This window comes from Eulemur rufifrons, chromosome 8 (assembly GCF_041146395.1).
Source record: "Eulemur rufifrons isolate Redbay chromosome 8, OSU_ERuf_1, whole genome shotgun sequence".
Taxonomy (NCBI): Eukaryota; Metazoa; Chordata; class Mammalia; order Primates; family Lemuridae; genus Eulemur; species Eulemur rufifrons.
The window spans coordinates 5,380,406-5,395,662 of NC_090990.1; the positions used below are offsets into that span (position 1 = coordinate 5,380,406).

At 50.5% G+C, this 15,257-nt stretch overlaps 1 protein-coding gene across 1 annotated transcript in view; it reads left to right on the top strand.

Moving 5' to 3' along the window:
- Positions 1 to 618: 618 nt before the first annotated feature.
- The window catches only part of PIK3CD (phosphatidylinositol-4,5-bisphosphate 3-kinase catalytic subunit delta), a 48,715-nt gene continuing 34,076 nt past the window's right edge, over positions 619 to 15,257 (top strand). Inside the window, exon 1 of the mRNA XM_069479317.1 lies at positions 619 to 665. The gene's annotated coding sequence lies outside the window, so the exon portion shown is untranslated. The remainder of the gene's footprint in view (positions 666 to 15,257) is intronic.

Genomic DNA, 15,257 nt, shown 5'->3' on the forward strand with positions numbered 1-15,257 from the left:
CCGGGCGGCGCGGTCCCCGCTGCGCCCCCAGCGGCAGTGCCGCCTCCCGGGCGCGGGCTGAGGCGCGAGGCGACCCGCACGGCGCCCAGGTCCGGGCTGCGCTCCCGCTAGCGGCGTCGCCCGGTGCGCCCGCTCAGGCGCCGGGAGAGGGCCGCGCACTGCTCGCCCGCGCCCGGGCCCCGCGCGCCCTTCCCAGCCCGGCTCAGCGAGCGGGGCGCGGGCCGGAGAGCGGCGGGGCGCGAAGTTTCCGGGCGCTCCCTCCCCGCGCGTGGACGCGCCGCCCCACCCGCGCCCCGGGCTGTCAGCGCCTGTCGCCGCGTGGACTGCAGCGGCACAGGCGACATCGCCCCCGGATCTGCGGCTCAGCCCGGGTTACGGCGGCAAAACCGCCTCCAGCTTTGCATTTCCGGACTTTTTTTTTTTTTTTAAATACTCTTACCCGTAATTCAGCCTGAATGGGGCTTTTTTTTTTTTTTAAATCGAGTTTCCTGTTTTTATTTAGGCTTCCTCTTCTGCACCTCCTTCTTTGAGATCGAGGAGAGGGGAACTGAGACGACCTTTCGTGGGCACCAGAATGGGGCCGCTGCTCAGCCAGCAGCGCTCTGCCCTGGCGGGGACGTGGGAATTCAGAGAGTCAGGGAAGCACCGATGGGAGGCTCCGAAAAGTGCGTTCGTGGCTGCTGGTGGTGTAGGGGTTGGGGATGGATTTCCGGGATCGGGGGTCGGGGCGGCGCACATACTGGGTCCCCAAGCGGCACTCTTGAGATCTGCCCCGTTTGCGGGTGGAGCGCTGGGCTGGTTGAGCAGCTGTCACTTAGTTCGGGTGCCCCCTGGAAAAAGGGACCTGTGGGTCCTGAATCCCACCTCTGAGACGAAGGGCACAGTCGCGCGTGTACGTGGAGCAGGTGTGCCTTGCGGGTTGTCCGGGTTGTCCAAGGGGAAGGTTCACAGATCCAAAGGGACTTTGAAACTGAGGAGTGATGTCTCCATTTTCCAGTTGAGGACACTAAGGCTCAGGAAAGTTAAAGAACTCACCGACCCACACTATTCGCATTCCCTGCAGGTTGAGAGGTTGGAGTGCTTTACCATGCTAAGTGGTTGCAGAGTAAGGAAAACGTCCTCAGTTCTCTTGGTGTGGGATGGGGAGACTTGGGGTGTCCTTTCAGAGGTGCAGTCTCTAAGGTACCCTTGAGATGCTTCTCTGTGTGATCTGCTACTGCCATGACCCCAGGGTTTGAGTGCTGTGACAGGTGGGGAGGAGGATTCTTTGGATGGTCGAAGCTGCCACCAAACCCAGGGAGATAGAAGTGGAGCTTTCTCTCTGCTCTCTAGAGCAGCAATTGTCAAGCCCTTCACATTTCCGTGGTCTGCTGGAGTTTGGTTTTCTGGTGTCAGGATTCCAGCCCTCTTGGCTGGTGGGAGGACTGCCTGCGGTGTCCTGGGGTTGACTGTCTCTGGCTGCTGTCACAAACTCTTCCAAGCGATGGAAGACACCCTGGGGTGCAGTGAGGGAATCCGCTTAAAACCCATTGTCTGCTCTAGAGACAACCAAACTCACCTCCTTCTGAGCCCCATCCCCCCACCCCTCTGCCATGTGCAGAAACAGTGCTGGCCACACTGCCAACATAGATGTTTCTGGAACATGGTGAGTGCCATGCTCCTCTTCTAGCAGGACAAGCTGTGTTTCTGCAGCGCTGTCCATGCTGCTGCCCCGTCTTCGCACTCCTCTGTGGGCTCCATTTCTTCTTCTGCTCTGCTGAGTTTAATGAGTGTCTCTTGAGATCGCACTGGGGGCCAGGGCCTCTGCTAAGAGAAATAATTAGAGACCAGCCTCTAGAGCCAATTAGGTTTTGCACCCAGCCCTGCAGTGTTGAAGGAGGGAGACCACGTGGGTGGGAGGGAGAGTTAAGAGGGGCAGTTCCTGCTTCACCTTGTTTTTCTTCAATTGCACAGTTAAAGGGAGAAGTGAATGTGCAACTTATGAAGCAATTCCCCTTTGGCTGGCTTATTTTTCAAAACCATTTTTGTTTAGAGAGCAGTTCCCTCCCTCCCTGAGGCCAGCTGCTTCTGTGGGTCTGATGGTGAGGTTTGGGGCCCCAGCAAATGTTTCCTTAACATGGGACCTTTGAAAAAGCTCTTTCAGTCGGGATTGAGGCTTTAGCCACTCCCCAGGGGACAGATGTGTTTCCCAGCAAAGCTGTTGGAGGGGACGATCCAGAAGCAAGTGCTCCAGGAGCGTGGATGAGACGAGAGCCCTGTCCGCAAGAGGATGGCAGAGCTTGGCTTGTTTGGAGGGAGGCAAACATTATCATCTTGGTGCCAGTGACAGTGTTTCATAAATAGCAAAGTTTGCAAAACTCCACCTCTCTCCTTGTAGTTAATACTAAAATGGATTGTCTTTAATTTGGTTGGTGGAAATCCCCCACAATCATATCAGAAATGCTGCCAGTTTCAAGGTGGAAAAAAAAAACCCCAGGAAGCTCCCTCCACACTCCCCTTTCATTGCAGCCGAACACTGTGGCTCCTACCAAGATATGGGCCACTCTCCCCTCCCTGGGGGCCGGCACGGTCCCTGGGGCCTGTGAAAGTTCCCCTTATGGCTGCGCTGGCTGGATACGCATGAGAGGAGCCCCCTCCCCAGAAGTGACGACCTCACCACCTCTGATGAGGGCCAGGGCTTCTGCTAGAAATGGGTGCCTTCCAAGGCCCCCTACTTTCTGAGCACAGGCAGTGTGACTGGAGTGATGGTGGTGGCATTTCGAAAGTGATGTTTCAGTTAGCTTGTTTCACTCACATTGGGGGAAATTGCGTCCACTTAGAGAAAGTGCCGGGAGTGGGGGCTGAGAAGCTGCAGGAAGGGATGGACCTGCTTGGGGCTTTTGGTCCTGGAGGGCTGCGGAACACGTTGAGCATCCCTGATCTGAAATGCTTGGGACCGGAAATGTTTCGGTTTCAGACTTTTTCGGATTTTGGAATATTTGCATTATATGCTCACTGGTTGAGCATCCCAACTCTGAAAATCTGAAATCAGAAATATTCCAATGAGCATTTCCTTTGAGCGTCATGTTGTCGCTCAAAAAGTTTCAGATTTTGGAATATTTCAGATTTTGGATTTGGGATGCTCAACCTGTATTAGCTTCCTGTGGCTGCTGTGACAAATGACCACATGCTTTGTGGCTTAAAACAACAGAAATGCCGGGTGCAGTGGAGTCCCGGGCTGTTGCGCGCTATGCCAGTCGAGTGTCTGCACGAAGTTCAGCATCAACACTGTGGCCTCCTGGGAGGGGGGACCACCAGGTTGCCCAAGGAGGGGTGGAACCTGCCCAGGTCGGGAACGGAGCAGGTCAAAACTCCCGTGCTGATCGGTGGTGCCACCACACTCCAGCCAAGGCAACACGGGGAGACCCTGTCACTGAAAACGACAGAAATCGTATTCTCTCTCAGTTCTAGAGGCCAGAAGTTCGAAATCAAGGGGTCAGCAAGGCCTTGTTCCCTCTGGGGACTGCAGGGGAGCATCCTTCCTGGCTTATGCAGTTTCTGCTGGTTCTTGTGGCTGCATCACTCTAATCTCTGCCTCTGCCTCTGCATAGCCTTCTTCCCTGTGTGTCTGTCTTCTCTTCTGTCTCTTATAAGGACACTTGTCATTGGATTTAGGGCCCACTCGGATAGCCCGGGATGAAATCATCTCGAGATCCTTACTTCCATCTGTAAAGACCTTTTTGCCACATAGTTATTTTTTCAAATAATGCACAGGTCCTGGGGGTTGAGACACGGACCTACAGGTGGACAGGCTTGTGTTTCTTTCTGTGTTTTCTGAGCATGGTACTGAGCGCTGCCGTTAGCTTTGCAGGGAACCTGCCTTGTTCTGCCACTTTCCCCTGGGTGACCTTAGGCAAGGATGTCAGGGTCCCCAGTGGTCTCTGCTGCACCATTATCTCTGCCTGGCAGCCCCTTCCCCAGAAAGGAAAACTTCTGGGGCTCCCAAGGAGAGAAAACTGCTCCTCCTCTTCTCTCTCCCCACAAACTCCTCTCAGTTTGAACTTCCCTCAGCTGAGCGGCCTTCGGGAGAGGTGGGGGCAGGGCTCAGCTGGTGGTGCTGGGGGGGGGTTGGGGAGCCCCCCTATTATTGAAGTTTGTAGGAAGGGCAGGTTGAAGACATGGGGGGTGCAGTTGGGCTGAGGGGCCTCCAGGGCTCTCTGGCTGTGCTGGGCCACGCTCCTGCCTCAGCCACAGTGGGGTCATTGCTCTGGTCATGAAATCTGGGAGAAGTGCTTTCTTAAAAAGGAAGCAAAATCATAGTTTTGTTATTGACACTTTGGAAAGTCACTTGTGTCAGGGTGACGGGGTGGTCGGGGGGAGGGGACTGCCACATGGAAGAAAACGTGCTGTTTTTGGAGCCAGCTGAACTGGGTTTCAATCTCAGCCATTTTTTTTTTTTTTTTAATTTGAGACAGGGTCTTGCTCTGTTGCCCAGGCTGGAGTGCAGTTGTGAGATCCTAGATCATAGCTCACTGCAGCCTCAAACCCCTAGGCTCAAGCGATCCTCCCACGTCAGCCTCCCAAAGTGCTAGGATTACAGGAGTGAGCCACTTGGGCAAATTGCTCAACCTCTCAGAACCTCAGGAGCCCTCAGTAATAACACTGGAGCAGCAATACTGCTGGCCTTTAGTCTCTCACATATTGCCCCATGTAAAGCGCCAGGCACGCAGCAGTCCCCGCGGCGTCCGTAGAGGAGCAGGCGTGGAGTGGGGGCTGCAGCCGCCGCTTATTAGCATCCCGCTGTCCCAGCACAGCGCCACCCACTGGGTATCCTTGCCACTCACTGAATACTTGCACCTTAATTTAATCAGTGATTTAATTTAATTTGATTACATGTGGTTTTTAATCTTAATTTTTATGTTTTGTAAAATAGTCATAGTCTAAAATTTATCATTTTAAGCATTTTTAAGAGTACAGTTCTGTGGCATTTAGTGCATTCACACTGTTGTATAACCATCACCACCACCCACCCCCAGAAATACATGTTTATGTTGCAAAGTTGAAATTCTTTACCCATTAAGCGCTAACTCCCCTGTCCCCATTCCTCCAGTGCTGGCAGCCATTCTCCTTCCTGTCTCCGTGAATTTGACAACTCGAGGTACCTCACATAAGTGGAATCGTACAGTATTTGTCCTTTTATGATGGGTTTATCTAATTTACATGATGTCCTGAAGGCCCATCCATATGGTAGCGTGTATCAGAATCGCCTTCCTTTTTCAGGCTGAGTATCTTGTGTGTAGACCACATTTTGTTTCTCCATCATCTGTGGACGGACACGGGTTGCTTCCACCTTTGGGCTCTTGTGAGTAACGCTGCTGTGAACACGGGCATACAAATATCTGTTGAAGTCCCTGCTTTGAATTCTTTTGGGTCTGTACCCAAATTGCTGGATCCCGTGGTAATTCCATGTTTAATTTTTTGAGGCTTTAGGCATGTGCTTTTATAGTTTGCTTTTTTTCACTTAACATTGGCTCATTAGCAATTTTCCATGTTGCTTCATTTCCTCGGCATCCTTTTTGGTGGTCATAGAAGTGTCATTAAAGTGATGTGGGGAAGAAAAAAAATTACAGTTGCTGGGCATGGTGGTGGCGCATGCCTGTAGTCCCAGCTACTCGGGAGGCTGAGGCAGGAGGACCACTTGAGCCCAGGAGTTGGAGGTTGCAGTGAGCTATGATGACACCACTGCATTCTAGCTTGGGTGACAGAGTCTAAAAAAGAAAGAAAGACAGGTGAGGGGGAGAAGAAGAAATGACAGTGGTTACACTGGTGTACTTACTCATACCCACCCTTCCCGCCCCCTCACGCTGAGTGTGGCGGCGTGGACGCCAGCCCCTCGTGCCTCCTCTCCCCCTTTTACACAGCTGCTCTTCCGCCTGCCGATTCCACCTCTCCATCAAACCGCTGCTCTGAGGAGGCCGTCTCTCTGGCCGCTGGACACCATGAGCTGTGCAGGGTGTTCCTTGGTCTGAAGAAATGGCGGGCGGTCAGCCACCCAAATCCATGCGGCATCTTCTGTCCTGGTTTTTCTCTGGCACCTGGAGCATTTGCATCTTCCAAGAGTAAGCAAAGCCCAGTCCAGGGTCAGGGTCAATTCCTGTCAGGACCCATTTGCGGTCCCCCGGGGCTCCCAGCATCCATCTCACTTGCCAGCTCTGGTCAGGGGCTTCCCCCCAGGGAATCTGCCCAGGAGCCGTTGGCAGGCTATTCTGTTGCCAGAGGACAGAACAGTTCTTAGTGGCATTGTGTGCCCGAGAGGGTGCAAGAGGAACACGTCTACGTTCAGCCCATCTCTGCACTGCTGCAGCGCCCGTATCCACTCATTTCTTGACCCAGGGGGCCACCTCAGCACCCAGGGACATCTGCTTGTCATTCCAGCCACCTTCCAAACCTAGAACGGAGTCCTTCTGATGGGCCTCGGCATGTCCGTCAGACGGCCGTGGCATGGTGGACATTAATGCACCCCTCAATTTTCCGTAGGGGCATCTCTTTAGTAGCCCGGGTTTCCACTGCCCCCTGCCTGAGTGTGGAGCCAGGCCAGTGGCCACTGCCCACGAGTCAGTAAAAAGCCAGACACAAGAGCTTTTATTATTATTCAATAATTCTATCACTGCCAGGAAAACAGCATGCAGTTCAGCCCACTAAGCTGACTTGTTCTTTCCTTCTTTGATCAGAGTGGAATCCTTTCAGATAGGATGTTATCTGTTCACCTTGGAACTGCCATCCCCAAACCCACCAGCTCTTGGTTGGTCGCCCTAGAGCTGAGCATAGGGCATCGTGAAACCCAGCAGCTCTGCACAGTGGCAGAGTCAGTCCTGGGAGAAGGAGGCTCCCTTGCCTTCCCAGGTAGCAAAATCCTGTATAAAGCGTTTCCACTGTATTATAGAACTCTCTGGGCACTACCATCCCTATTTCTCTGACATCACCCAAATCTACCTGTTTTTTGTTCTCCAGTACTAGGTAGGGAAGTATTCCCCAGCCAGACATAATATCCATTCTCACAAAACACTTAGGTGAAGGAGACACAACTTCTTTGCATCATGCTTGTTTAAACATTCCAACTTTCATAATCCTATCAGCCCTGACATCCTTATATTCCCTCGGTCTAATTGCAGCCCAAGTCGGGGCTTCCCCAGTGGATCTTGGTATCACAGTGCGTGGGCTCCTGTATTGAGGAGTCCCAGGACTACCCCGACAATTATACCCACTTGTATGAATAAGGCTTTGGGTCCCCAGCAGAGGTTGAGCAAAGGGAACCTTGCCTGTTTGTCTATGTTTGCAGTTTCAGATTGCTCATTGTGATCTTCTGCCTTTTAAAATTTCTCCAGGCCAGGTGTGGTGGCTCACATCTGTAATCCTAGCACTTTGGGAGGCCAAGATGGGAGGATTGCTTGAGCCCAGGAGTTTGAGACCAGCCTGGGCAACACAGCAAGACCCTATCGCTACAAAAAATTTAAAAATTAGCCAGGTCTCGTGGCATGTGGCTGAAGTCCCAGCTACTCGGGAGACTGAGGCAGGAGAATCACTTGAGCCCAGGAGTTGGAGGTTGCGGTGAGCTATGATGATGCCACTGCACTCTAACCTGGGCAATAGAGTGAGACCCTGTCTCAAAAAGAAAAAAAAAAAAAAAAGAGGCTGGGCATGGTGGCTCTTGCCTATAATCCTAGCACTTTGGGAGGCTGAGGCAGGAGGATTGCTTGAGCTCAGGATTTTGAGACCAGCTTGAGCAAGAGTGAGACCCCCATCTCTACCAAAAAGAAAAGGAAAAAAAAAAAGAAGACCCAGCCAGGTATTGCAGTGCAAGCCTGTAGTCCCAGCTACCCAGGAGGCTGAGGCAGAAGGATTGCTTAGAGCCCAGGAGTTGGAGGATGCTGTGAGCTACAGTGACGCCACTGCATTCTACCAAGGTCAACAGAGTGAGACTCTGTCTCAACAAAAACAAACAAGGCAACTGAACACCCCTCCTCACAGCCTCCCACCCCTTCATAAAAAAGAAAAAAAAAAAAGAATGTGAAACTATTATATTTCACTTAGAAAAATAATTTTTGATCCAGTCTTTCTGGAAAACCATTTAGTCCCAAGAGCTATAAACATGTTCAATGCCTTTGTCACAATAATTCTTGAATATGGGAAAAGCCATATGCCTAAAAATATCAATTACAGTATTTTGAGAGAGGTAGTGGGGGGTGTGTGTGTAAGCAACACACATGTCGCTCAATGGAGGATGCTTGAGAAACTGCTGGTGTCCTTGCTTTAGGACACTGTGATATTGTGAAATGTATGTTTAGTGTTCACTTCCATTTCTCAGTTTTTGTAGAGTTAGGAGGGGTGTCTTGCTCTTCCTCAGGCTGGTCTCAAACTCCCAGCCTTAAGTAATCCTCCTGCCTTGGCCTCCCAAAGTGTAAGCCACTGCACCCGGCCTAGTTTCACAACATTCTTACCAGCATTGAATAATACTAAAAGAAATGTTTTGCTAATATGCCTAAAGGTAATTACTTAAAATGTATTTCTTTTATTACTAATGAATTTAAATAGCTTGTGTTCTGTATGCTAGCTGTATCGTATGAGGTTTGCACTTCCTTAGGTATCTGGTGAACCAACTCTCCAGGAAGTGGAAACATCTCTAAATTCAGTAACGTAGCCGTTAAACCCTTGAACTCTGGAGTTGGATGGATTCAGATTCAAACCTGAAGTGGAAGCTCTTCCACTTCCCAGTGTGACCTTGAGTAGATTACTTAACTTCTCTTATCTTCCATTTCCTCCTCTGTAAAATGAAACGTACTGGGACCCATTCCTAGGTTTGCCTGAAGGATTAAATGAGATACATTAGATAGTGAACACCACCTAGCACATAGTTGATACTCAGTAAATATTAGCTGTTCTTATTGTTTCATCCAAAAGACCACCAGGATGGCTAAATAGTAGAAAGGAGAGCTTTATTGGCAATATCAGTTTGCAAACTGGGAAGAGATAGTCTCCAGTGTGGACTAAAGGTGCTCTCTCTGCTTCTTTTTTTTTTTTTTTTTTTTTTTTGAGATGGAGTCTCGCTCTGTCACCTGGGGTAGAGTGCCATGACATCAGCCTAGCTCTCTGCAACCTTGAAACTCCTCGGCTCAAGTGATCCTCCTGCCTCAGCCTCCCGAGTAGCTGGAATTACAGGTGCATGCCACCACGCCCAGCTAATTTTTCTATTTTTAGTAGAGATGGGGTCTCGCTCTTGCTAAGGCTGGTCTCAAACTCCTGAGCTCAAGCAATCCTCTCTCTTTGGCTTCCCAGAGTGCTAGGATTACAGTCATGAGCCACCACACCAGGCTGGTGCTCTCTCTTCGAAGAGGGAATAGGCAGATCGGGTTTTATGCCTCACAGAGTCTGTATCACCCAATAAAGTCATACATATTCAGCAGGTGTTTTGGGGGAAAGCTATACATATTTATGAGGGGATTGAAGGCATGCACATGCTTATCAGAAAAGAATGTAAGGCCAGTCTTCTGTCCAATCAGAGTGATAGTGATCTGGGTTGTAAATCAGAGTTAGGAGGTGTCAGATAATTTGCGGGATAGCTCCTATTGTTAGGAAGTTTAGCAAGAGTGTGATTTTTCTTACAGCTGTAGGAATTTAGAAATTTGCCGTGCCAGTTGGGCCCTGATCCCTCAACCTATAGGTAACTTTTGTTTTCTTAACATTAGAGTCCATCTTAGTTGACAAAGGGGTGTCTATTTTGGTTTCTCATATCACAGTTGTTACTATTTTAATGTAAGTTAACAAGTCTCTGTTCACCCTGAAGACTCATCTTGTTTCAATCTGTAACTGATCTATTTTTCTGCCATAGAGGTAGGTGGTCCTGGGAGGGGAGCTGACAACTGCTTTCTGTCCCTGTGGACTGAGTCCTTGGCTGTCTTGCTGGACGTGGTGTGAGCCACCCAGGGCCAGCAAATGAACCTGCCGGGCGAGGCTCGCCTCACTGAGCAGATGGGCAGGGCTGATGGGGCTGTTTCTGCGGGAACCAGGGTCCCCCGTGGTCCTGCAGCCTCTGCAGCATGGAAATGGGGGATATAGCCTTACTCGTGGTTTTGTTCAAGTCCAGAATTGTTGGTGACTGTTCCACCGTTTACATCCAGATGCTCCTTCATGCTGTCTGGGAAACCGAGGCAGCCCTGTGGATGCCCCAGGCATTTCAGGAGGCAGGATCTGGGGCTTTGACACCAGCTTGGGGTGCTGCCTGTGATGCCTGCTCTTAACCAGCTTTTGAGGAAAGTGGCCTCTGCTGTCGTCTCAAATGGGCCTCAGGCAGCCTTAAGGGAGGGCGTGAAGGTCAGGCAGGGTGTGCCCAATGCATGCATTTTCCTCTTCACTGCTGACCTGACGTGCGCTTGAGGAGGAAGTTAAGAACACCAGGAGCTTGCTCTCAAATAAACTGCTTCATGAGAAATCTCTTCGGCGGGGGAGGGGGGACCCCCAAACCCCCAACCTTTCCACCTTACCCATCCTTCTCAAAAAATTCCCTTAAAGATGTTTCTTGGGTTCAGAGCCAAGGAAAGGATGAGCTCCCAGACCACATCTCCTGTTCTTGATGGCTCCACAGGTCTGGGGGCCAACCCCCCAGGTCATGAATCTTTTTTCCCTGTTGTGTGTTGTGATGAATATTTTAATATACAGCCCTTCTGTTGTCATTTGGAAATCAGTGCTGAAGTGTGGTCTATTTTTAAATTAAGTGCAGCATATCTAATATGTGATTGTTTCCGAAGATGTGCTTGGCTCCCTGTTCCCAGCGAAACGGTGCTTTGAGAATGAACAGAAAGGTAGCTTAATGTGAGTATCAAAAGCAAGAGTTTTAGAATTAGACAGTTTGTATCTTGGCATTGACACTTAACATGTAGGAGACCTTGACAAGTGGCTTAAGTCTCTGGGTTCTCATCTGAAAATTGGGATAACAGTATCTCTTTGTCCGGACTGTTGTGAAGATTAGAAATAATGAGAAACGTGTATCAGGTTATGGGTACTCAAAAAGTGGCAGTTTTTACCATTGGCTGAATAAATGTTTGAGGCCCACAATGCGGGAGGGAGTGAGGTTTAAATGACAGGTGTGCCTGTCATACATTGTTAAGGTTTGCAAGATGTAAGGTTTATTCGTCCACTGTCTTAGTCGATCCTCCCATGAGCAACTGGTATGGAACACACAGAGCGCGTGTCGGTAAATATCCCCATTTTGCACATCAAAGTTGGAATCACTTTGTTCTTTATCAGCATGTTCCTCTCAGATGTGTAAAAGCCGGCGGGGTTAGTTTTTTCAGCTTTTTCTAGCCCTTCAAGGTCAGAAGGAGCTTGGGTGTCAGGGGTGAGGATCATTGGAGATAACATCTTGTCCAGGTGTGTCCTTCTCCCCCAGGGTAGTGGCAAGAGCAGCCCCTGGCCCAGCTCACGGGGGCCGGGACTGGAAAGAGCTCACCAGTGAGGTCTGCCATCATGTGACCTTGGCCACAGCAGTGGACTCTGGGTGGTCTTGTCACCTGTGAGCCACAACAGCAAGCTCCTGAGCAGGCCAGCTGTTCCGGAGGCAGCCATCCCAGGAGCCCTTGTGCTGGGGGATCCTAGGGGGAGTGGTTGGGAGATAGCCGGGCAGCTGGTAGTAACCTTGACCCTGGTGGACCATACTTCTCCAACTTTCCCACCGTTCTTCCAGCCAGAAGAGCTGGGATGTGCAACCCTGGCCTGCAGCAGCCCACCCCAACTGTGACCTTGCTTTGAAGCTTCAACTTCTATTTTTAATGCTAATGTTAATTTTACATTCTATTCCATGATATATCCATGTTTATTTTTCTATAAAGAATATTTGTCCCTAACTTTTGAGTCAAATGGATGCTCTGGGAAGATGTTTATGTTTTTTCTGTGGCTTCCGCTACTCCCAGCACAGTGACTCCAATAGGAGTTTGAAGAATGTGGGTGGGGGCCAAGGAGTATGATGGGCCACGAGACACAACTGTGATGAGAAATGTGTAGTGTAATAGGAGCCCCGTTATCCTATGGGATTGGTTGGTTGAGCAACTAAAACTTTGGCTTAGGTAGAGAATTATTAAAATGCTTTACCTCAAATCTAAACATTTTATTTTCACTTACAACATATCAGTGTACACATCAGCTGCCAGATGGTCGAGGGCTTTTGTTTGAGTAGGTTGTAGTTTCATCATTCTTTTTTTTGAGATAGGGTCTCACTGCTGCCTCCAACTCCTGGGCTCAAGTGATCCTCCTGCCTCAGCCTCCCAAGTAGCTGGGACTACAGGTGCACCGCAACACCCAGCTTCCTGCCAATCTTTTACAATTGTCTTGCCCAGTCTAATTCAACAGAAAGTTTATTTTATTGGGTGATTTGTCTTTATTTGGTTTCTAAAGAACTCAGCTTCATTTTCATGGAAACCACTTGTTCTTTCCACACCATATTGCACCTTGTTATGTAAAATCACATAATTACAAAGGTGAGCAGCTGGCATCACACCGGAGCGAGTGCAGCAAGCTCTTGTTGCCACGCAGAGACCAGGGGAGGGCTGGACACCGTGGTACCCCAGGAGTGGCCTGTTGGCCCCCAGCGGTCAGTGCTGAGGCCATCAGTTGGGGTATTGTGATGAGGGAACAGAGAGCACAGTTCTGCCTGATTCTGCTAGATGTTGCTAGATGTCAGGGTAAGACGTAGCCATTGCAGAGCCTGGGCCACAGGCAGGCTTTGACTTAGACATCCCGTCTAGACTACAAGAGTGCCTCACGTTGGGAACGGGCCCAACGAGCTCCAGGACGGAGGCATCGTGTAGACCCATTTCATTTTCTGTGGGTCTCATCAGCAGCATTTGCACTTAGGAGCTTTGCCATTCACCAGCTCAAAATGGCCACTTTCATTAGCCTAGCTTGCCATTTCTATGTCTAATAATGATAACAACAAACACTTTTTAGTACGCATTCTGTGCCAGGCAGTGTTCTGAGTACTTGGAAAATACTAAACTAACTCTTCCTATGACAACCTGTGTGATAAGTACTACCGTGATCCCCCGATGGGGAAACTGGCACACAGAAAGTTTAAGTCGCCGACCTAAGTTGTACCCAGCTGGAAAGTGGCAGAGCCGGCCCTTAACCCCTGCACCTGCTGCCTGCAAACTCCGGCGCTGGTGTCCAGGAGAGAGCCGGTAGCTGGAGCAGGGGAGTCTCCAGCTAAATCTCCCCCCAGGAGGGGCATGGGTGGGGCCTCTGTCTGGGAGCCAGTGGGCTGCGAGAAGGGGCTTCCTGGCTCCTTTCTCTTCACACTTGTCTGCCCCACCCCACCCTCCACCCTCCCAGAAGGGCTCCCAGGAAGAGTTCCTTGTTCTTGAAGGTCCCAGTCTCCAGTGGAGTTGGCTTCCTGGACTCCAATCCTCTACAGCTGTGGTCTCCACCCCCGGGGCCTCGGACAGATACTGGTCCATGGCCTGTTAGGAACTGGGCCGCACAGGAGGACGTGAGCAGCAGGCGAAGCTTCATCTATATTTACAGCTGCTCCTCATTGCTCACATCACCACCTGAGCTCCACCTCCTGTCAGATCACCAGCAACATTAGATTCTCGTAGGAGCGCGAACCCTACTGTAAACTTTGCATTCGGGGGATCTAGGTTGTGGTTTCTTATGAGAATTCAGTGCCTGATGATCTGAGTGGAGCTGAGGTGGTGATGCTAGTGCTGGGGAGCAGCTGCAAATACAGATTATCATTAGCAGAGAGGTCTGACTGCACAATAAACGTGATGTGCTTGAATCATTCTGAACCCTCCCCCACTGCTGACTCAGTCCATGGTAAAATTGTCTTCCATGGAACCGGTCCCTGGTGCCAAAAAGGTTGGGGACAGCTGCTCTACAGCAAGAGTGGCCGGGAGGATGTGGCTCCAGTCTGCGGGGTGGTGCCTGTTCTCACCCTCTGCCCAGAGGAAGCAGGGCCTGGCCTCTGCAATCCAAGGGTCTCCTCGCCCAACTCTTGGACCTTTCTCAGGAAGTCGACCTCGGTAGGGGTCCTTCAACTGGCAGGTGACACCGTTCGGTTCCTGTTCACTGGCCCAGGAGAGATAGTGTGGTTCAGTGTTATGAGGAGGGCTCCGGGGTCCAGCTGGGTTCAAATCTTGCCCACACCCCACCCCCATTCACTAGCTATGGAGCCATAACCTCCTTGAGCCCCACCGTTCTCACTGGTAAAACAGAGCACCTGCCTGAGGAGCTTGTGATGATTAATTGAGAGAGTGGACCTAAGGCATCCCGGGACGGGCTGCCCACAGTAGCCCCAAAGACAAGTGCAATCAGTGATGACGAGGCTGTTGCACTGGGACAGTCTGAACTGATCCCAGAGGCTCCCAGGTGCAGACGGGACCCAGAGACCTGCTCTGAGAGTGGAAGCAGGTGGCATGAGAGCCCCTGCCCAGGGGAGACTGACCTGGACAATGAATGGTGGAGTGAGGTGTCCGGTGGCACCCCTAGCATCTCTCTCTCTTTGGCCCAGCACTTACAGGGTTGTGTGCAGGTCTGGAGTCCCAAGAGAATAGAGGGAGACGACCCATGAGCCCATCACGGGATGGGGAAGGAGGGCCCGAGTGCTGAGTGCCTGGGCAGCTGCAGAGCTGACCCCAAGAGAACAGGGTGAACTGCCAAGCTGCTGAGGCCCTGAGTGTGTGTGCGCGTGTGTGTGTGGGCGCACACGCATGTGCACACACGTGTGTGATTAGGTTGAGGTCAGGACAGAGAAGGGAAGTAGAATTTGCAGTTTTAAAAAATATTAACTATTTGGGCGTCTTGAGATGGGGGTGACCTACATTTTCTAGGAATTATAGGCTGAGATCTTCTGATGATGCATGTGGATGTTTTTAATATATATATGTTTTATAAATATGTTTATGCACGAATACTTTTTTTCTTCCCAGAGACAGGGTCTTGCTTTGTCGCCTGGGCTGGAGTGCAGTGGCGTCATCATAGCTCACTGCAACCTCAAACTCCTGAGCTCAAGTGATCCTCCCACCTTGGCCTCCCAAAGTGCTGGAACTACAGGCCTGAGCCACTGTGCCTGGCTTATATTTTTTTAATTATGTAGAATCAATACAAGTTAGTTATAAAAAGTTTCTAAAATACAGATTTGCCAAAGGAAGAAAAAACAAATCCATCATCCACCTACCCTAGAACCATACCGCCCAGTGGTCCCTAACCTGTGTCAGATTTTAAATCCCTTT